The following is a 23009-nucleotide window of genomic DNA, read 5'->3' as shown; positions in this document are numbered from 1 at the left end:
GATTGAAAAGGACTGTGAGAAAAAGAGGAAGAAAGCAAGACAAACTAATGTTTCACAGCGCTCAAAGTCACAAGCAACTATGCTGATGCCATGTTGAAAGTATTTCAGCCAGAAAACCTCCCCCTGCCTTATTCTCCCAGCTGCATTTTCTCTTGTGAAGGAGAAGTTTACTCTACAAGTTATCAGAAAAGCAAACAAACAAGGAAGTTTACACAAAAATCAAGGGGAATGGAATGATAGGACAATGACAGAAAACAACAAAAGCAAAGAAATACACAGATAAATGTCAAATGCACCCTCTGGACCCTTCCATTTGTTTTACAACAGCTAATTAAAAGACTCCTCCTTCCTTACTTTCAGGATGCCTCCTGCTGTGTCAAGGTTTGAAGGCATTCAGTACTATTTACTTTTAGTACCTGGTGTGGATTTCACCAGCACTAATGGATGCACATTAGGAGTGGGAGAAGACCCTCTTCGCAAAACTTCTGGGGACAAGGACAGAAGTTGATCTGTCACAGGAATCTATACTCTTGTTTTTAAGACTCTATTTTGCCCCGAAATTCCTGCACAGATCTGCATGATGATATTTCATCTTTTTCTGCTCATACTCCCTATCTCCATAACAGCAAGATAATACATTTACTTGGTCTTTGTGGGTGAGATTTTCAGTATCACTGGGAATTAGCTTGAAACAGAGAGTAAAATCTCCCTGGATTTCAGCAGGAGGATATTATTTGTATGCTTTCATTTGTATGCTTAGCTTTTCCCCAACAGTCTGTCTGGATCATAAGTGCTTTGGGTCAGAGATATTCAGTGTAAGTATTTCAGTGTCTGTGTTAACCCCAATTCACACAGTGGAGCTCTGATTTTGGATGGGTGCACCAAGCACAATGAATAACAGTAATTGAGTGGGGAGTGTGGGCCACTGTCTTTCAGCCAGGAACCTGGGATACTTGGTTGGGTTGAATCTGAATCAAAGGCAGATAAATTTATCCTTGAACTTTTTTTATTTTGTTTGTTTCAGACAGGATCCAACATGCAAGGATGGACTAGGTGAATTCTACTACTCTTTTCTGGATAGTGGTGTGAAAAATGGGAATGGCTTTGTTCATGAACAAAATTAATGGGCTTTGGATGTTATTTTCAAATTGTTGTAAAAAGTTTTTCATAACAACACTTCTTTTACAATTTTTTTGATTGCTCAGGAATATTACTTTTCTTCTTAGTGAAAGGTCACACAACTGTATACTGTCTCTTAAAATCAGTGAATGCATAATGGCTTCTTCTGCTCTAACAGGAATCATTAAACAAATTCATAAATCAATGAAGCACACCAATGCATTACTTTAATTATAATTTTTGTTCAGATGGTTGGTTTATGTAATGTAATTGTTTACTATGTCTGAGTATTATTCCAGAGAAGTTTGGCTGGATCTTCATTTCAAAATCTATTCTAATTTCTTAAGCATTTTTATGAAAGTAACAAACACTAGGCTATGAAGTAGACCAAAGAAATTCAGTTAAAGGAAAAATACACCCCTCCTCCCCTCCTCTTTTGGCATTTGTTATGAGATAATGTTAAACATTCTTGTCATTCTGTGTGTTTTCTTAGAGATGAATGCTATCCTTAGATTTGTCAGTTAAACCTCCATAACAGTTTTTAGGCACTACAAAGCATTACATGTCATTTGATAGGCAGAGTTTATGAGTTGTGCTTCACTTTATGAGTCGGCCTCAACCGTACCACACTTAAGATGTTAGACACGACCAAACAGAAAATAGTAGATATTAATAGCATGAGGAGCACTGACATTTTTCTTTGAAATACAAGGAATAATGGGTTAAGATAAAATGCTATAAAATTCCTTTTCTTGAAATAATATTTTTTCTAGCTAAGTGGTACGGAATAGCTAAGTGTTTAACGATCATGATTTATGCTTCTATCAAAATCAAGGGCTTGTCTCAAAAATAAAGAGATTAAAACCCCTTCAGTAACCGTCATTTGGATTATTATTTGTTTCTTGTGTTTTCAGCTTTTGGGGTTTGTGTTTTCACAGAGAAATGAAGCTCCCATAGTATGGTAATCTTGGGCAGTGGGGTTTTTAGAATAAAACAGAGCTAAGAATATTATGAAGTCCCTGTGATGGGATTTACAGGTGCCCAATGGCCTGGATGAAGTTAACTCAGGCAGCAAATTAGGGCCCTGCTGAGGGTATTGAACAGCAGGAAGTGAGGATATTCCTCAGCCAAACAGACTTTGAGAGATCTGAGTCAAAGACCAGGATTTCAGAGGAGCATAAAGGGGAAATCTGGGCTGGAAGAGGGAGGCTGAGAAAGGCTGTACATTTACAGTGTAGAACAAAGGGCTGTATTAGCTGAACAGATCACCTGGCTGAGAATGAGCTTTGCATTTATCCCTGAAGACGGTATCAGCACAATTCTTTTGTATCCCTGTAGTCTCTCAAATTGGCTACAGTAGGACATTTGTGATTTTCAGACCTTCAAAACTGAAGCGATTGAAAAGAATCTGTGACTTCTCTCACCGTGTATCTCATAACCTACATATTCCTTCAATGACCAGGCATGAAAATACATATTTCTGTCCTATGTCTTTTTTTGAGTAAAGAGTAAAAACGTCTTTAGTTTATTTTTATTACATACAAGATGTTTAAATGAGAAGTGCTATCTAAGTTTCTCATTAATGTTAACATGTTTGTATCAGATACAAGTCCCCTGAAATCTCTATCTCCCCATATGCTGTACAATCCATCTTGGGATCTAAAGCTAATAAGTAGATAATAGGACAATTATATGACCTTTGCTTATTTACAACTGTTATTAAAATAATTCAAAAGCAGTAATGAGGACAAGGAGAATATATTAAACCATATTGTTTTATAAGTGAAAGAAGGCTGCTGCATAAGATGACTAGAACAATAAAATGTCATGTTTATTCACATTGGGGCTAGATCTACCAAAATCAGTGGAGTTTTGTCACAAATTACTGTGGTTAGGTCTTACCATGTTCAGATTCTGTGGACCTTGCAGCTTTAGGAATAATAGTATAGTATTTTTAGGGTCATATTTAAAAATCATTGCTGATAATTTAGAAATGAGACACAGAAATTTATTAGCAAAATTTTAAGAAAAAGTGAATTGTTAAGCTGTTTCAGCTGCTATATCCAGATATCCTTGGTGTAATCTGGAAATTAAAATATTTAGGGATTCTATTTATTTTGTATAGTGTGACATTTCAAAGAAATCTTTAATTTTGTCTACAGCCCCCTCAAACTATGCCTCACCCCTCTAAAAAAAAAAAAAAAAAAGCAAACAAACCCAAAACCTCCAGTAATAATTCAGCAGTGTTAGGGGCCTTATTAACTCCTATTGTTCTACATATGTAATGTTTTCTCCTACTGGTGACATGTTGCTTCATAGATTGAATTATACTATTGCATGGGCTGGAAATCTCAGGGTGTCTCTAGAGACTAGAATTTGTTTTGAAGAAGAACCATTAACACAAACTGCTCTGTAAGCTGTACCTCAGCAGGATTTATGATTTAACAATCTGTTGAACTTCTCAACTTTTTTGTCTCTGCCCTTTCTAGAGTGTGACTTTTGTGCCAATCAGAAACCAGCTGAGTTGCCCAAACACATGATAATAGGCAGGGCAGGAGCCTGACATCCTGCCATGCTCAGAGGCTTCTGCTGCAGACTGGGAATGACCAGTGATGTACTATTTTTTGTCTGTGTGAAAGTTGTGAAGTGCTGTAAAGGAGTTCTTACTATTTTTAATCATTTGTAGGAATCTGTAATCAAAATCACAATCAGTTGCTGATGTGCTCCATATAATCTTAATTCAGAAACATGATGTCATTGATTGTGTTTTGCTAGCATTAGGAAAGGAACCTTTTCAGCAGATACCAAATCATATATATCAAAATACTTGGAACTAAAACAAAATAATGTACCATTTGAGCTTCAGAAAGCTAAAGGTTGTTGTCTGCAGATTTACTTATGCCTGCTTTTGCTGTGTATTACTCTAAATTAGTCTTCCATGCAACCTCTCTGAGAAATATCTAGACACACCTAGCCCTCCAGAAAAATAACGAGCATCAATCCAGCTCTGTTTTGTCTAGATTTAAGATTGTATGGCATGTCTCTCAGCAACAGCACAGACCTTTTTTCCCTTTCTTGTAGGGAAAATTTCAGTGAGTGGTTTTGTTCATAAAACAGATGAATTTTTAAATTCGTAGGAAACACATAGCAAAAGCCATGTTACAAAGGTAGTGTTATGAAATAAATGAGAATGTAAGTTGCACAAAACAGAGAGAACATGATGAGTACTATGTTTTCAAGTGACTTTTTTGGTTATAATTTGTTTACTGTCATCATATGGCAACCTGATCCATTCATAGACCCATTCAATTAAAAAAGATACAAAATGCTTAGGACTTACTTGAAAGGAGCTGAAATTTCATTGCAACTAGCATGACCACATTTGTTCATATAATTTGACTGCCTGCAAATTGAAGAGTTCACTGTCCTTAATCTCTATACTGGTTTTATCAGCAGAGATGAGTTTGGCTGTAGAAAAATGTGACCTTGTACCATAAATTAACTACCTGGCTTTTTGAGCAGCAGTTGCAGTGATCTTTTGGGGGTGAGGGGTGGATATCTGTTGTTGTTATTGTGTTCTTAGGGTTGTTTTTTCTAAAAATATAGTTTTCTCTTGAGCACTGCAATGTGATGAGCCCTGTACTTTGCACTGAGGGCTGTTGGACAGCCCTCAGTGCTGTTCTGTTCTTGGATAGTGCAGTTTGGGCCCACAGATTTGGCCTGCTGATTTACCACGTCAGAACAGATTTTCCCTCATCCTTTGCCCTGTCAGACTGCAGTTCTCTGTTATCTGGTGGAAGCAGTTTCTCTCCTCAGTGAGCCAGTCAGCCACATCTCTATTCTCTGCAATGTTTCCACAGCTTCCCGTTGAGTCTAACCCTGCACTGAAGCTGAGAGAGAAACACACATTACCCATGTTATCACTGTTCCATCTAATTAAATAGCCATGATCCTGGAGAAGAAAGTGAGAGCATGGCCAGTCACTGGTGCACTAGTGCAAGATTGCACCCCCAGAATGATGAGGTCTGTGTGGCGCTGATACAGGTAAGCAGCTGAGAACCCACATGGGAGGGAATTCTCTTTGCAGTGTTTTCAAAACAGGTCCATGCCCTAAGGGCAAAGACTGCTCTCCAGATGGAGTATAGTGAGGGAACAGGGCTTCAACTACAGACCAAACAGCCAAATGTCTTCTCCAAAGCTATCCTGATTTATTTATTTTTACAAGGTTTTGATTCATTTTGTTTGAGTGAAATGGCTGCTATTTCTGCCTTTGCTCAGTTTGAACATGTTTTAATAGAGGATTAGTCTACTCAGGCAGGTGCAAGGGAAGTGCTTACAGGGTACGACAGTGAAAAGAACCGGCCGGTAGGGAACAAAATCTCAACACGTTGTGGTATAATAAGCCCATTTAAACAGAAGTGAACGTTTGACATTTACATTTCCCTGTCTCCTGTACAAGGCCAGAACAATGTTCTGAAAATATAAAAGTGGTGGAAAATATTTTGCTTAAAACAACAAAAAAAATCCCTTTAATTTTTTAAGCCTCCAGCCCTGACAACTTGTCATGGGAAAAACTGGATGCGCTCCATCCCTAGGGACAACTCTGTTCTCAGTTGTTCCACAGATCAGCTCTGGTGTCACTTCGGAGAAAAGACACCTGCTCCTGTCTCAGCCAGTGGTAACAGCTAGCACTATTGAAAAATTAACAAAAACTTAAAAGGAATAGGAAAAAAGAGAAAGTGAAATTGATGAAAATTAGGGAGTGGCGATAGGAAAACTATAAGAGACGGAAAAAAATTAATATAGCCTATGTTATCTACCCTAACTTTCTAAGGCCATGACTAATGCATAATTTAAATATGTTTAATTAATTAATCCAGTAAATGGATACGTAGCAATTTCAGGGAGCTAACAAGTAAACTAAAATAGATTACACTATCAGAATAGGCAGAGAGCATGCCCAATAATATCTGAGCTAATTTTTCTGTTAAATAACACATCATCGTTCCACTTCATATTCCTCCTTAAAACCTCTTTGCTCTGTTGCACCTGCGAATGGTAAGACTTATGGTTTGCAAGGAATACTGCTGGTTACGTTGATGAATATTGTCTTTTTCTTTTGGTTTATACTATTTGTACTATCTTCCATTAAACACAGCACAGGAATTTTTCCAGCCTCTTTAGAAGGATTTCAGCAGAGTGGACTTGAAGTAAGAGAAATTATTATGCTTGTAGACAGCATACTAATACTACTAAAAATTAATAAAAAGAACAGCATTGAGTAGCTCATACTTTGGTTTAGTTCTTGAAAGTCACAATCTTAATTAAAGATACATTTTTGAGTTAATTTTCTAAGAAAAGTAAAGCCCAAGAGAGACTTTTCATCTCTAGGATAAATATCTGCAATATTTTCATTGTCTTAATGTTTTTTAGGAAACTGATGAATATGTAAAAAAAAAAAAAAAAAAGAAAAAAAGAAGAAAGAACAACAATAAAAATTAAATACTTGATATCTATGTGAATAAAACTATTTAGATGAAAAAACCCTGGGTGTCTGCCAAAGCTTGTATCTAATACAGATCCCTTTAGGCTCAGCTAACCTTGGTTTTGATGATGGAGAGAGAGAAATAGGGCAAGAAAAGGGATACAGTTTTGTGTCAGCAGAAGTTATGTAGGCACTTGCACAGGAACAGTGTCATGTTGAGAACTGTATAGAATGAGAGTGAAAGTGAGGATGTCTGAGGGAGGATGCTTTTTGACCTGCATGTGAACCAAAATACAACTAATTAATAATAAGATGACAAACAAATGGTTTAGATCTAAAACTAGTGAAGGCTTCATAAAGAACTTTAATCCCATCTGCCTCTCTTCCAGAAAGATTAAGATAAATTCAGAAGTTATTTTGATCCTTATATAAAGTTTAAAACCTTCCTAATATAACTCAAAGCCTATCTTGGCTTAAATTCAAAGGCCAATGTGCATTTTTCAATTGCTGACACCTGAATATCTCATTACTATGTTGAAATTATCACTCAAATTACTGTTTTATTTGCCTAAGTGCTGATTTAATAGACCAAATCCAAGATTTGGCAGTATTGTCAAGGCACCCATGCTTGAAAAGTGAGTTCTGACTTTAAATTTTATGAGACAATCTTTGTGCTGCTGTTCAGTGCAAGCAAGCCTTCAATCTATCCTTCATGGCAATTCTTATACCAAAATCTGAGGTACTGTACACAACCTATTAGATGCTACAGTGCATCTAGATTTTGTCTTTGGGTTTTTTTGGTTTTCTTTGTTTTATTTGATTGTTTGGGGATTTTTTTTTCAACTTATTTAGAGAAAAGCACTACAGTTTAGCTTTTTCATTTAATTTTAACTGCTCCTTTATAATCAAAACTTAATTTCCTGGCTATAACAGCTGATGTGAGTTTGAAGGAAAAAGACCAGAGAGCAGCCTTGTAAGTAGAGAGGAAGTAAGAGAGACTAGAAGCTTAAAGGGTCCAGAAAGGATGAACAAAAGAAGAGTTAAGGGTACCCTGAATGACACATTTGCTGATGACAAGTGGATGACGACTAATGAAAGGCTGTTAGATAACCGCCTTCCATTGAATCCTCATTCTACATATAGGAAACTATTGAAAAGGCAGATTTTTAGGTTAAAATCTCTCAATCATTGAACATGGAGCTGGCCAATCTGGGAATTTTGGCTCTGTTGCTGAATGTCAAAAAATCTGTTGCAAATTTAAAAGAAACATCACAGCAACAACAAACAACAAAAACCTCAAGACCTCCTGTTATAAGAAACTCGTTTGATACTACCAGAAAAGTTGTTTGAAAATACAGATGAACTGAAATGGATAATATCCTTTTAAAGTGAAACTGAGCTCATTTCTTTAATAAACAGTTTATCCTTGTAAGAGTGTTATGGTAACATGGCACAGCTTTGTAGAATAGAAGGCTCCTTCTCTATGGCTTTTCTATTATTATTAACTGCAGGAACGCATAAAAGGTGCTATATTTGCAAAGTATTATTATTCAAACCTATCAATGTTAAAAATCCTTTTTAGCTAATTTGCCCTCACAGCTTGAAACACCCTGCCAGTCCTTGAGGCTCTGGTATTTTCTCTAGACAGCCTTTGGCATAATTCCAACAGTGATTCTGACCCTTAAAAGACCTGGGACTTCAGTTAAGGCCCGTCAGTCACACCAAACTGTGACAGATCTGTGGTGTGGGCAAATACCACGGAGAGGCTCTAATGCTGTCCTCACACTCATTTTAACTAACTCCCCTGAAAAGTCTTGGGTCACGTTTACAGAGCAGTGACACTATTGTCTCAAGAAAAAGAAAAGGTACGGTTTATTATTGCATGAAGATGCACAATGCAAAAGGGCCTTCAAAAAGTGAACATATATTTGTCCCCATGAACCACAATCACGATGAGATATACAGATATTTGCGTGTTCAAATGTGTACATGCAAAATCATAAGGAAAATAGACATGTTCCTGAATGAGACGTTTTTATTTTTGAAATTGATAGTGCCTATTACATGCAAACTACTTTGCATTTTTACAGTTAGGAAATGTCAATAAATCCATGGCATGTAAAAGGGCACTGCTACTATGGCAGTTATTGGAGTTCTATACTTTGTCAAATACATGTACCTCTTAATTCAATAATCTTTAAAAGCAATACTCATTGTGGTTTACAGTATGACACCTGACCTTTTGTTAATGTCAAATACCATTTTGCTTTAGCATGGAAAATTATTATATTTCTATAAATATAATCATTATTCTTGGGGAAAATGTATTAAAGAAATAGAATAGGAAACTGATCAGGTAATCAATTATTTCACCTGACAGTGATTTTATATATTATTGTTGACATTTCTGTAAGTACCCTAAAAAGGCCCTAAAAGAGAACAGCAACTCTGAGTTAAAATTCTGCCTCTAATATTGGCCTATTAGCTAAAAGTAGAGAAAAAAATCAAAAGTCCTATTGTGCTGATTGGCAAGAAGAATGTTGCATTAGGTTGGTTTTCCAGCCAAGCTTGATAAAATTTCTGGCAATGCTTATACAATATGTGGTTTGGACCTCTCCTTAAACATAGCTAAGTATAATTTACAAAATACCTATTTAGTTGTCATAGATATGTGCAGTTCTGCCTTAAAAGCAAGCTAGCAGCAGGGGAGATAAAGAATTCAGTTCCACATCATTAGGAGATACAGAGGGTTTTTTGCTGCCCTAAGTAAATATACCTGTCATTGAATCAAACATATCAGTTAAACTTGAATCCACTGCTTGACCAGTAGATTTTCTATCATGTAGATTATCTATCAATACATGCCTTTCTTTTCATGTTGACAGGATAAATCTTATTGATTCATGGGATCATTTGTGTTAAAGGGAGAGTGTGGGTTAAAAAAGAACTCTGAAATATGTGTATTTTTTTGCATCTCTATATATGTAAATATAGCAAGAGATTAATTTCTACTGAGCAGCTGGACTTTACTGAACCATCTTGCATAGAAGTGCATTGCTCTTTCTGTTGGGATAGACCAGGGCACAATTTTGGCCTGTGGAAGAAAAGCAGTGCACTTTCTTTTTGTTTGTGATGTGCCTCCAATGGTGCTTCATGTGCCAGAAAATTATCCTTTAAATAGCAATCTTCTTCACCTTCCAGATTTGGCATTGACATTGTTTTCTTTATGAGGTAAAGTGTAGAAAGATACAACACAGTCTTAGCATGGCTTAGCAAGAGAATGGTGCCAGATTTAGACTTTGTTTATGACATAGTTCTTCTATGAATATGCAAGCAAAAATCAAAAGACTCTCCAGCTTGTGAAAAGGAATTCATTATTAAACCCCACAACAAACCTAATGAGAACTTTAACGATTCCTTATTCAAACATTATAGTAGAGGGCAAAAGAGTAGCTGAGATGAATCAATTGCCTTACTAATGTATGAAATAATGGAGACATCAGCTACATTCATGTGTATGGAGAACATGAGAACATTTTGGAATATTTATGTGGACATTTTAGGTCATTAGTATTTCTGCATGTTATTTAAAAGGAGGAAGATGGGTTAAAAACTGGGAGTCAGAAAAGAGCTGTTTGAAAGAACCTTTCACCTCCAGAAGTTTCTTTGCTAAAGATAATAGAAGTCTCAGTCACCTAGACAGTAATTTTTTAAAATGAAACACCATCTAGAGAAGAGAGAATTTTCCAGAGACAGCATTTTACTACTGCTGTAACAGGCTCTGCTAAATTTGGCCTGGACATTTTGCCCCTAGACATTCAGTAATTGAAATGATCAATAGAGGCTATGGCCATAGCTTTGAAAAAACCTGTGTTGCCTACTTGTAATTCATTGCTGGTTCCTTAGCTTCCCCTAAAAGTCAACTCCTCATTTACAGTTGATATAAGTCTTTCTCTAAAGGCTGGAGAAAAGGTAATGTGAGTTATGAACCTGCTTTTCAGGACACAGACAAAAGTCTTCTCCCAGACCTCACTGAATTGCTTGGTGCTGTTTTCCATCATGGGAAGCAACTACCCCAGGGCTCCGAGAGAGGAAGGAGGTCATGTGAGTGCTTCTCAACCCATTTCAGACAAAATGAGATGGGTTAGCTCATGTTCACCTTCAACAGTCCATTAAGCTTTCCCAGTTCATTTTGTCTGTAATGCAAAGGAATGTGTACACAAACTCCTCCACAAACAGAGCTTGGAGGATGGCAGCTTGTGGTGGAGTAAGGTGACAGACCACTGGGGAAAAAGCCATTTTCTATTGCTTGCTCAGGAATACTTTCCCATGGAGTCTAAGTCAAAGCAGGCAGACCATCACCTTTTATGCAAGGCAAGCTAAGTTTGTCCTGATGAGGCTCCCTGAGAATGTTTTGTAAAGCCTGGACCTCAGTGGAGAAAATTTTAGAAAGTCAATAGCTAACTCACAACCATTTTAAACAAGAGTTGACCATGAAAACTTTAAAAAACAGAAAGTGAATGCTTAATTAAAAATCTTACCTGCACCTTAATAAGTGTGTAGGAAAGCAAGTAGATCTCTACCTGATTTACTAAAAGATATATTTGAAAGTAAATGCCTTTGAGAAAAAATAGATATTTAATTACAGTAAATTAATGCAAATAAATAAAAAAAGGTCAAGATTTATGGGAAAAATCAATAAAATCTCTGATATTCTTTAAAAATAGCATAGAATATCATGGATGTATCCACTGAACACTTTCAAAGACTGAAAGATAGCAGAGAATAAAAACACAGAAAGTGCTCTGAATATTTAAAGACAGAGAGCACTTTAGATACTTGACCACAGCCTTACAAACCAATGATGTTTGATGGTACAAGAGTGGCTTCAGAGTCTTTGAACAGAACCATATACAAGCATTTCATTTCAAAATCAAGTTGACAAACATCTGTAATTTCACAAGAATCGTAAACCTATGGTTTTGTCTAATAGGACACTAAGGCCTGTATAACTTTTATCAGATGAATTATTCTGTACCCTGTCACCTTAAGCAAATTAAATGGTTCAGTTGTGTCATTTCAGGGCCTATAAGCCAAATTATGTAGACTCCTCAGGGCCAAATATATTCTTGGGAGGGGAGCACTAATTTTAAGATATTGTAACATACACCCGTCACCTTCTTTTTCAGTTAGAGATTTATCTCTTCTAATGTGAGAGAATGAAGTATGGAAAGAGATAAGGAAAGGAACATGACACTGGGAGCCTAACTGGTTTAGCTTAAAATTCAGCAGTGTCTACTGCTTTGCTGAAGGAATGTAACCTGCTGGTGACAGCAATCATGACCTGACAGAGGATCAATCACTAGAGTTACAAGTGCTTTGCCCTTTTTCTGATATGTGACAGTTCTGGAAAACAGCATCCTAGATAATCCCTTGTGGAACAACTTTTTGGATTATCTCTAGTGACCCTAGTTTTCCTACACAAACATAAATGTGTTTCATATTATTAGCCCCAGTTAGGATAATAGCCTTGGTAACAAAGAGGTGCAGAATAACTGGGGAGCTTTGTGTGCTTGGCAGATACAAAAGGCACCTTGAACAAACAGAATAAAAACAACAACAACAACATCAACAAAAATGTAAAGCTACCTGCAGCTGCACCGTGCAGCTCTGGTGGGAACAGTTTTACTGACTGTGAGGAGTTTATTTCACTCCTTGCATTTCTTCTGCTTTTAGCCAGTAGAATTTTAATGAAATAGTCAGTTTAGTTTCCTTCCAAAATTCACACATTAATTTAAAATTGGAATACCACAGCTGTGAGCCAGACCTCTTTTACTTGGCCAGTGTTCGTCCTTTAACTGTGTAAGTGGCTCCTGCGTTAGCAAAGTCTTCCATGACCAAAGAGTAGGAGAAGATTTGGAAGATTAGAATGCACAAAGTTTTGAAAGGATTTTCCAAATTTGATATTTGCACCTGTGTAACCAGCAAAGGACAAAGTTTAGCCCTTAATATTATTTTATCCTGGCAGCATTTTAATATATCCTGGTTTGATTTTGCATCAATTCCTAACTCCTTAACAGTTTTAAATACTGTTGTGACTTACAGCTGGGGTCACTGAACAACGTTAGTTAAACATCCAGAGTGTGATATTTTATTACAGCTAAGCTTTTTCAAAAGCCAAGAGGAATCTGTGAAGGAAATACTAGAGAAGGAATTTTTAAAGTCTATATGGCTGCAAAGTCATATAACTTATTTACGTATATTTTAAGGATATTGATTCCAAAGAAGAAATGCACCCACAAAAAGAAAGCCAAGTTAAAGGCTAATGTGTAAATTGCTTTAAAAACTGTAGTTGCTGTAATTACATGGAGCATTTTACAAGCAACTAGGGACTGCTTTGGATAGATGACTGAAATTTAATCAGTATCTGGCACAGATTGCCTTTCTTTCACACCTCACATTTCTGAAGTACTATTCTAGGGGAACCTGCTAGAATTGTGAGCCTTTGTTATCACATTTATCTCTCTATGCAGCTTCCAAAAGAGTGATTTCTCCAGATTTCCCGGAAGCTATGGGTCTGGGTCCGCTTTCAGAAGCATATGTCTTTCTTTTTTCATTTTTGGACAAAGTTCATTCTGCTACCCAGACTCAGGTTTGTAATCACATGGAACTTTATGTATGCAATATAGAAAATATTGTTAATGTTGCTGCCTGATACTACAGGATAAAGGAAACATGCACAGCTCTTTGTACTCACAGGACATAAACACTTGTGCTAAACCTTTTATTGAATACAACTTATTTCTTCTTCAGGCTTAATTTTTATTGTTTGTATTAGCTGTCATGAAACTGTCAGTTAAAGAAAGCCCCCCCCCCCCGCAATGATCTATGCCTTTTAAAGTCAGAAGGAAACAGAAAGTATTTAGATATGGTAAATGTGAAAACTGATCTATCTGAAGAGTGTGCAATTTACAAGCAAAAAATCAATAAGTTTACACCATACAGATGAAAATCATGTATCAATGTTTTAAATGGTTCAAGATGTAAAGGTCTGAAAGTCTAAATAGAATTTGTGCTGATTACTTTTATTAAAATCCTAAGTATTGGAAGATATACAATGACTGTCTGGATTTATTACTATATTATCTGCTTTGTAGAAAAATAATATCTTTTACTTGCTGCTTGTTTGTAAAATCCTCATTACTATGCCTAATATACTCTGTTCCTGGAGTAAATTAAAGCATTTCTGTCTTTAGTACTATGCTTTCCCTTAAGTTGTATTCTTTAAGGTGATTCTTTGAGAAATACAGGGGCTATTCTCTGACATCTGAGTTCTGGAGATCAATTTAGAGCTGTTAAAGATCATGAAGAATTGCCCATTAAAACAGTTACTATTTGACAAATAACAACATTTGTGTTTAGCCTGGATATTTATCAAGCAGACAGAGCACTTATTCCTGATGCCTGAATGAAAGTCTGCATGAACAAACTTATTAATCAGTTAGGGTCTGGTTTTAAACCACCTGTCTTATTTAAATACAAACCACCGATGTGCACTTTTGCATATATTAATGCTGCACTCCTGATCTGATAGCACTAGAACGTGCCTTTGTTGAGGTGTTGTAGCCATGGGCCAAACCCCCAACAGTAAAACTTTGTTATAGAAATCCTGTTTTTCTTTCCTTGAGAAATGCTTGCACTCTGTTTTGATCCAAAACCAGGGATCTGGTGGATTACACATACTGCATTTGGCTTTATAAAACCTCAGATTGTGTATTTCCTCACACACAGTGCCTGTGCTGTGTCACTGAAGTCAATGGGGAGACTGCCACCGAAGTCAGCAGCGTTTCAGAAGATGGAAACTGATTCAAAGAACACTTCACATTTTAAAGTTCTAAACTAAAAATGAGCTTTGGGAAATTTCTTAATTATTTGTGAGCAAAAACTTTTCTTTTAAGCAAAACATTTTGTCAAAATCAAAGGTGTTCCAAGCAGCTTAGTTATTGAATTCACAGGGGAAAAAAAGAAAGCTTTGCATAGGTTCCAGTTACAAAGAGTCTACTATTTTCTAGTAAGGATCAGCTTAACTAAAATAAAGAGGTATGGATAAGACAAAAGTTTCTAAGGAAAGCTTTGTGGTTCATCATCCTACTTAATTTCTTTGAGGATTATGTAGGAGTTGTTAAATGGTGTGGATTTCTGTTCAAATTAAGCATAGTATAAGACTATTTAGTTTCTGTTTACTCTCCAAACTACTACAGGTATAGCATATATTTTAACAGCAAATGATGAATTTGACCCCTGTGTTTTGTTTTATGTATTCTGCATGCAGTATCAGGTCTGTTTCTTAAGGCAAGCTCAAAATCCATGGAATTAATAAGGAATTAATAATTATAATCTATGTTTACGAAGCATTTATTTTTCAAAGCTGTATACAAATATTAACAAAACAATAATCTCAACATCCTTGTGTGTCAGGTTTTGCATATAGCAAAATAAGAAAAAAAAAAAAAAAGAGAAATAAAATAAAGTGCCTAGCACTTTAGTCCTATAACTGGGGTGTCAAGCTACTAAAGTAATGCAAATAACAATAATGGTATGGGAGAAACCTTTCAAGTTTGAGTCTCTAACTGGCTTGATTTTCATAGGTTTAGACTTCTGAGAACTCACAACTCCCTTTGAAGTCAATTGAAAATGTGAGTGTCAGCATACATTAAAATCAGACCACTAATTTGGATGCTTAAACATGAAATTTAAATTCGCAACTTTAAGTTTGGAAAAGTTTGCCTAGGTGACTTTTCCAAAGGTACCTTATAAACCAGTGTTAGACCTAGGAGATTCTTGATTTTCAGCACCTTGTTTTCACAGAGATTCCAGCACAGAAGCAATGGAGTAAGAAAATCACAATATGCTGGATCTGTGCAGCTAAAGGAAGTTGGAGTGGGCAGGGAATACTGCACCATAGTCCAGATATTGCAAGGACCAGAGAACCTTCCCTTCTTCCCAGAGCAGCCTAATTACAAAAACAGCTGAGGCCACACTGCCCTGTGGACACTGAAGAGGACACTGAAGAAGTCTGGTCATTTTATATAAATTCCTCCTCTCACCTGCTTGTATGTTACCTCCTACCACGTTGCACAAAACTGACTGGAATACCTGTGGCTACAAAACTCCTGTGGCTTAGCTTTCTTTATACTTTTTAGAAGTTATGCACCAGATCATCCTGTCCAGTGTCCCAAGGTCACTTCCTCAGCTTCAGAGGAGCATGAGGAATTTATCTCAATTCTAGTTGTTACTCTGCAGATATTACTAAGAAGGGACACTATGAGGAGCAATTCCTCATCAGCTGACAGCCACAGGACATGGTCACATTACAAATGACTATTTCTTCATCTCTGTGATTTCCTAGGTTTGATGAGGCAGTCAAATCTTCTTCTGTGTAAGGTCTGTAGCAAGACTCATGAACCAATGACATGAACTCATAGGGAGTTCCTAATATTGAAATAAGGGGTGGAGCTGGTGAATTCTGCCTAGTGCCAGTTCTCTATGTAAATATTTCTCTGGATATATCTACCTTAATAAGCACTGCCACTCAACAGAAGTCAGTTTGTGATGTGAATCACCAAACACTAAGAACCCAACATAGATATCATGTGTCTGAATATGAGCTAGCTGTAACTTGTTCCTGTGGTTTGAATGCCCATGACTGCTCAGATCCCACCAGAGGCATTCCTCAAACACATCCTCTAGCTTAGTGACATCCAGAAGGAACAAGGCTATTTTGTCTCTGGGCTGCAGCTCAGTGTTTTGGGAGGGAGGGGGGATTTCCTTCAAGAGTGTACTCATAATTCATGGAGGTACAGGCTCCATGCTGGTTCTGTGCCTTGGTAGTACTTCCAAGGCCAGCATACATCAGCAGTTTGCCCACAGTAGAACTCTGTAAGTTGGGAAATAGTCAAATACCTCCAGCTTAGAAACCTATGAAGGAGAAGTAATGGAAGTTGGGAGCTACAGGAAGCTAAGCCAAGTTATTAGAAAGAATTGTTTCATCCTTTTAATGATCTGGAACAGATCCTACAATCTCACGTACTAAGCCCCAGGTGAAAGTCCTACTCATACCCAGCTGACTTTCAAAGGATGAAATAACAGAGTAAAGCCATGGCTGTACTAAAATTGCATAAAATGTAAACAATATTGTCAATAAAGAAAGTTCTCTATGGTTCAGCATATTTCCATTGCATTTTGTGAGAGAACAAGGCCTATGAACATCAGAAAAGAGTCAGCTTGTATTGTGATGCTTGCAGCTTTAAATATGAGCAACTCCAATTCTCTCTGTTTACAGAAGGGAGATTACCTACATGTTATTTAAAAACCATTGGGTGTAAGTTTATAGTGGTAACAGGCAAGTCTAATTTTCTTTCATACTTAGGATTTAATAGGTACAGAATGCTGCCCAAGGGAAAAAAAATGAACAAGTAGTAACTTGATATTTATTCTACACAGACGTGAAGAAAGCTCACAGAAATACACAATGTCTGAAACACTGACGTGTATAACTATTTTAATTGTAATGTTGATTTTCTAATAGACCATTCTGCTATGGTAGAGCTTGAAATAGTTGCAATAATTTCCAGACAAAAAGAAAAAACACTCCAAAACCAACCCCCAAATCTAAAAGACCATGGCAAAAAAAAAAAAAACTGTTTGAAAAGGCTTATGGTCATAAAAATGGAGTCATAAAAATGGCACCAAGTTTATACAGTTCAAAGTTGAGAATATAGCATTATTGTTTTGTATAATTGATGCTGTCTTTCCTAGGCCAGATTTTTTTGTAAGTAGGTCTTGTACTTCTGATATTTCTTATCTATGCTAGAGAATATTTGTGAAGAATCCTCAGATGTTTTCTAGTGTAGTTTCCGAGCTCTGCCAGTTTGACTGAAGGAAATTACCAGGAATATCATGAAACAAATAGAGCAATGGTGGAAATCCTAAAATCTTAGCTCTCCTGATCACATCATGTCTGCAGACATAAGAATATAAGCCCTGCTACTATTTTTCATTTTTTGCAGATGTGAGCAGCCGTATGGTCAATGCTGGTGATTTACCCAAGAACAGGTGGAAAGTTTGTGGCAGAATCAACATGAGCACAAGCTTATCCTCGCCCTTAGTTCAGGCTCACTTGCACCTGGACCTCCTCTTGACACTAGATTTTGAAAGCCTGACTCATCACAGGTTCTTTATGTGCTCAAGCTAAAGCCTGTATGAAACATAAAAACCATTATTTTAAATTAACCTCTCTGTTTTGACAGTGGATAATTTTTATTCCAATGATATTTGTATGCATAACAAATGTATTTGGTGCCTCACTTCCTTTTTCCACATTAGAATTGTCATTTGTGTCACATTTTAAGCCAAATTAAATCATAAAAATACTCAGTTATGTAACTACTAGCACCATAGTATTCTTATTACGGCAACAAACAAGGAGTATATTGGAAAAAAATTGTGAATCTCATTTCTGATCCTAATGAAGCAAGTAACCCATTATACCAAGGTTAATTTGTTGACTCATGATTTCCACTTATCCAATGATATACTGAATCATATGAACAAACCTCTACATCTAATCAGTTTTTTTATTGAATCCTGACCTTTTATGCACCTTCTTCTTGATTATGAATGACAGTGACCTTTATCTAATTTAAAACACACATACTGATGCAAAAATATGCAAAGTACACATGTAAATTCTGAATTAAGATGAAGATGTGCATAATCTTCCAGGGAGAAATTGCTTTAGAGAGAGATGTTTATATTAGCGCCAATTGAGGGTATATGGGGAGAAAAAGTGAATTAGTCAGAACTCAGATGGCTTTGGAGGACCAGCTGCTGAGATACTGAGGACTGTTTAGATTTTCTCTGATTCTATTTAGAATCCTAAAATGTCAATATAAATATCAATTTTTATTATGCTATCCAGCTTTTTATGGCATTCATGAAATGATCAAAATGCAATAAAGTCAGATGAAACACCTTTTCACCTAAGGTTTGACAAAATTTATGATTCACTCAAAATACATAACAATTTTCTACAACACAAAATCTGGGTCAAATTCACAGTATTATAAAAGCTGTCTGGTTCACTTTGCCATTTACCTCATTAAGAAGGAATGGTATGAGCATCGTATGGAGATGGTCTTTTTAGTTCAGGATATAATTAGGAATTGCTGTGAATGCTGAAAAATAAATAAACAAATTTAGGAGGAGTGATTTTGGGGGAGAAAAGAACTCCCTAACTTTAGTTTTGCTTTTTTTCTGCTCATCACTAATGGGTCTGCACTGAAATTACTACAGATGAACGCACAATGGGCACAGTCTGAACCACTGTGTAATCCTATAATCTACTCTCTCTTTTCACAAGTCATTCCTTCCTCTGAATTGCTGTGAACCTAAGTTGTAGATCAGCAGCTTTGTTCTAGCCTCTGTATTAAAAATATGTGAAAAAAAATACACAGAAAATTTGCAAAACTCAGTGTAAAGACTGTCAAAGCACAAATCTAACAAACACATTCCTCTGAGAGGCTCCAACCAAACAGTACCTGGCATTAGCATGTACTTTCATGATTAACAACAGGGGGTTGTCAGACTGCTATTTCTGAAATAAACAGATTTATCCTGACAGATAATCAGCAGTTTGTGCTACCTAATACATGTTATCATCCACCACTGACATCATTACATTAAAAGCACACTTAGTATAATCTTTTGTATGAAATTAAACAGGTTTTGTGATACATTTTGTTGGGTTTTTTTTGTGGCAGATAGAGGGAAGCCTGGTGAAGAGACTGCAAGGTTACCGAAAACATCCATGGCAAACAACACAAAAAAGATTCCCAGAAATGGCATGTTGTATTTGTTTTTTCACAATCTATTAATATAATTCCTAAATAAATGAAACCCCAGTGTTCTGCCTGTAAGCCACATCTTGTACTTCTAAGCAGTCTTCTGTAATGTCCTTGGCTGTCCCTCATGTTACCTCAATATCCCCCAGTGTCTCTGTCTGTCTGTCCTGCTAAGTTCACTTAAAAACTTGCCATATAGCACGAGCTTGTGAAACATTTTTCATCTTCCCAGTTACAGACATATTTTTGGGGTTGGCAGGTGGACCTTGGGAAACCAGCAAGCAATGTCTGCACAGATTTCTGGCAGGCTCAACACTTTAACTTTTGGACATCTCTTTGCTGACAACCTCTTCCTCCCTTGAGATAGGAGGCACAAGGTTACACATTGCTCACTGGACAGGTAAAACAGAAACTTTTGAATCTATGGAGGAAATATGGAACAAAGTCACTTGAACATGGGATGCCTGTGGATCCTCCCTTCCAACCTGCCTGCTCACTCACCTAACTCTTTCTGCAGTGACCAAGTTTGTACTCAACATGGGCAATGAAATTTTGGTAAGAAAAGCTAAATATACATTCCTTCAGTGTGTGTATATATATGTCTATGTCTATGTATGTCTATGTAATATATGTATACCTTCCTCCAGGTAAGCAATCCTTGCCTTAGCCATAAGGCTAATGGGAATGATATACTCTCAGGTTTAGTGGAGAAAATAGTGACAATTCTTCCCTTTTTTAAATTTTAAGTTGCCAGCTGACTATTACTGTTCTGTGAACTCATGTAACATAGCCATGGCAGAGACAAGGAGCAAAAATTGCATGGGGACTGTTACTTGACTTTAACAAGTACTTCATCTTCTTCCTTAGAGCAACAATTTCTAAGTCATAGACTTTTCTGCAGGGACAAGTCAGATATCAAAGTCCTGGCTCCAGAGGCCTGTTGTGACTAGTCTTATTTCTCCAGAGACAGAACCTATATCCCTCTCTCAGTCCTTTGTCTCACATGGAATAAATTTTGTCTTTTCTGCCTTCTTCCTTCATAACTTGGCAGGAAGAGAAGTAAAAAATTGTGTCCAGTGAGTGAGAGATTTTTTTCCATTTGCACTCGTGCATTTTCACATGCCATTCCCCCAAATGATAAAAAACCAGCCAGCCCACCCAACTAAAACAGCAGAACTAAAGCAGTGGGAAGATGAAGTTCCTTACATGACCAGTGTAATATTTAAACAAAGAAGTGACAGCATCACACACTTTAAATGCATCTTAATTCCTATGTACTCTTTGTGTCTTATAAAAACTAGCTTTTGACAAATTGATGAAGGATCTTTTACTCTCCTTTTCCCCTGTATTCTCCAAAACCTTTCAGTTGCAGTTGTTAAAACTAATGCAGAATTTTGCCACAGATATTTTGCCTCAGGTAAGCTGGACAAAAATGTAGCATCTCATACTCTGATGTGGAATGGAGAAATAAATATTAATCTAACTAAGTGATTTCAGTGGTTTATTTTGTTTTCATTTTTAAAAGTGTTGAATTTCTACTGACCCATATTCTGTGTATTTCTTGTACTCAGTGATTTTTGAGGTTGGTTAGATTTTCATTTGCATTAGGTGTCTTGTGTCCAAAGGTCAAATGAGCATTGCTTTTGAGTCAGATGCCTACTGGCTGCATTTCTAATACTTAATCTTTTCACACTGAGAAAAATAAAAAAGTGGGAGGCAGTTCAAGCTATCCCAAATAAACAGACAGAAGTGAAGCAACAATTACTTTTCCTGTGTGGACTGCTCTTGCTCATTTCTCCTCAAGAGATAACACTCACTGACATAATGTCAGATAACCATGTTCACTGTTTCACAGACTTGCCATTTAAAGATTCATTTCCACTCCACTTATTTTCTTTTTATCAGCTTCTCTTTTGGTGCATTTCATCTGTGAAAATTTTCATGTAGACTCCCAGAACAGGTATTTGGGAGAGAAGGAAGCAAAAGGGTTCAACATGATTTAAAACACCTCTAGAAATTGTAAAAAGAGTAAGAGAGGACAGAAAGTTGAAAAGTTCTCATGAGAATTGTTTGCATAAAATTCTAAACTCTTACTAAAGCTTCAGTGCAGAAGATGGGTATTTAAAGCCTCAGGTTAACTTCAGTCATTACCAAGCATTTTTCATCTGCTGAAGAATTCCAAGCATATTAAAGGTTGTCAATCTAAATCTTTAGACTAAAATAAATAAAAAAAAAAACAACCAAATAAATAAATATCTAAATAAGGAACAACTTCAAAGGCTGTCAGAAGGCAAGTTATAGATCTGATTCAGCTTTTAACCCCTAGAGGTATAAGCAGACTATCTGCAAAAGATATGCAATGTCTGTACTCTGCAATATTACATTTTAATAATCTACAGCACAAGGCAATAATAAAAAAAGAGAATAAGATATAATTGTGTACATAATTTGATGAGAAGCTGTGGGGAACATAGTCTTTCTATGCAATTATAGAAAATACTAATAACAAATCCTTGAGGACTTTGTTGACAATTAAGTTTTCTATTTTTAGCCATGCGTTTTCTCAAAAGCTCTACAACTTACTTTTTAGGATTCCCTTTTTTCCCCTCCTCTCTAGAATACATTTAAAATGTTGTTTAGCTTAGAATTGTAAACAAGGCATTCAAGAAGTTGGATGGAATTCAGTAACAATCTCTAAAGCATTCTTTAAGATGGTAAAACCAGCAGAAAAGAGCCTGATGGGAGTAAGAACCCTGCATTACATACAGCTATGGGGCTTACTGCATCCAATGGACCCTGCTGCAAGGCACACTACAGTAGAGCACCAGGTAACTTTTCTAGGAGAGGTTTGAGTTACGACAGCAATGGCAGGTTAGCAGAGGCAGGGGAGGAAACCAAACCAATGGAAAAAAGGAACTGGCTGCAGGAAGCCTCTGGCAATCTTCTCTAGAAAACTCCATAGCATGAACTAGCCTGTAATGAAACACAGGGTCTCACTCCTTTGAGAGTTTACTGAAAATATGTTCAGAGGCCTTAATTATATTTCATCTCAACCTGGTTTCATCTCGTTTATTTCCGTGTATCAAAGAACTAAGCTGAGCTGTGTCAAGCAAATCTGGTGAACTTAAAGGAAACTTGAGTACGTAATTTGGAAGTAACTGTGTGAAATGCTGCTGATGACTCACTAAGGACCACTTTTTTCCCTGTGAGACATTGGTCATTGGGTAAAAGAGGGAAAAGAATCCGGAAGTAGCTGTCTGCTCCAACAATATTTTAATCCACTTACAAAAAAATCTTCCTTGGAAAGGCCTTTTTCATATCTCCAGTGGTGACTCATCTAATCTCATCTCTGTATATTGCTAAACTCCACAGGGATCACCTTTACTTCCCAACTTTACCCTGGCCAGAGATTCAGTCAGACAAAAAATCCCTAATGTCTTTCCTTAAGTTCAGCTCACTTCTCTAAAATGCATTTCCCCTCTCTTTCACAGAATGAAAGAAGT

Source organism: Sylvia atricapilla, chromosome 9 (genome assembly GCF_009819655.1).
Source record: "Sylvia atricapilla isolate bSylAtr1 chromosome 9, bSylAtr1.pri, whole genome shotgun sequence".
Classification (NCBI taxonomy): Eukaryota; Metazoa; Chordata; class Aves; order Passeriformes; family Sylviidae; genus Sylvia; species Sylvia atricapilla.
Note: the sequence above shows the minus strand (reverse complement) of the source record.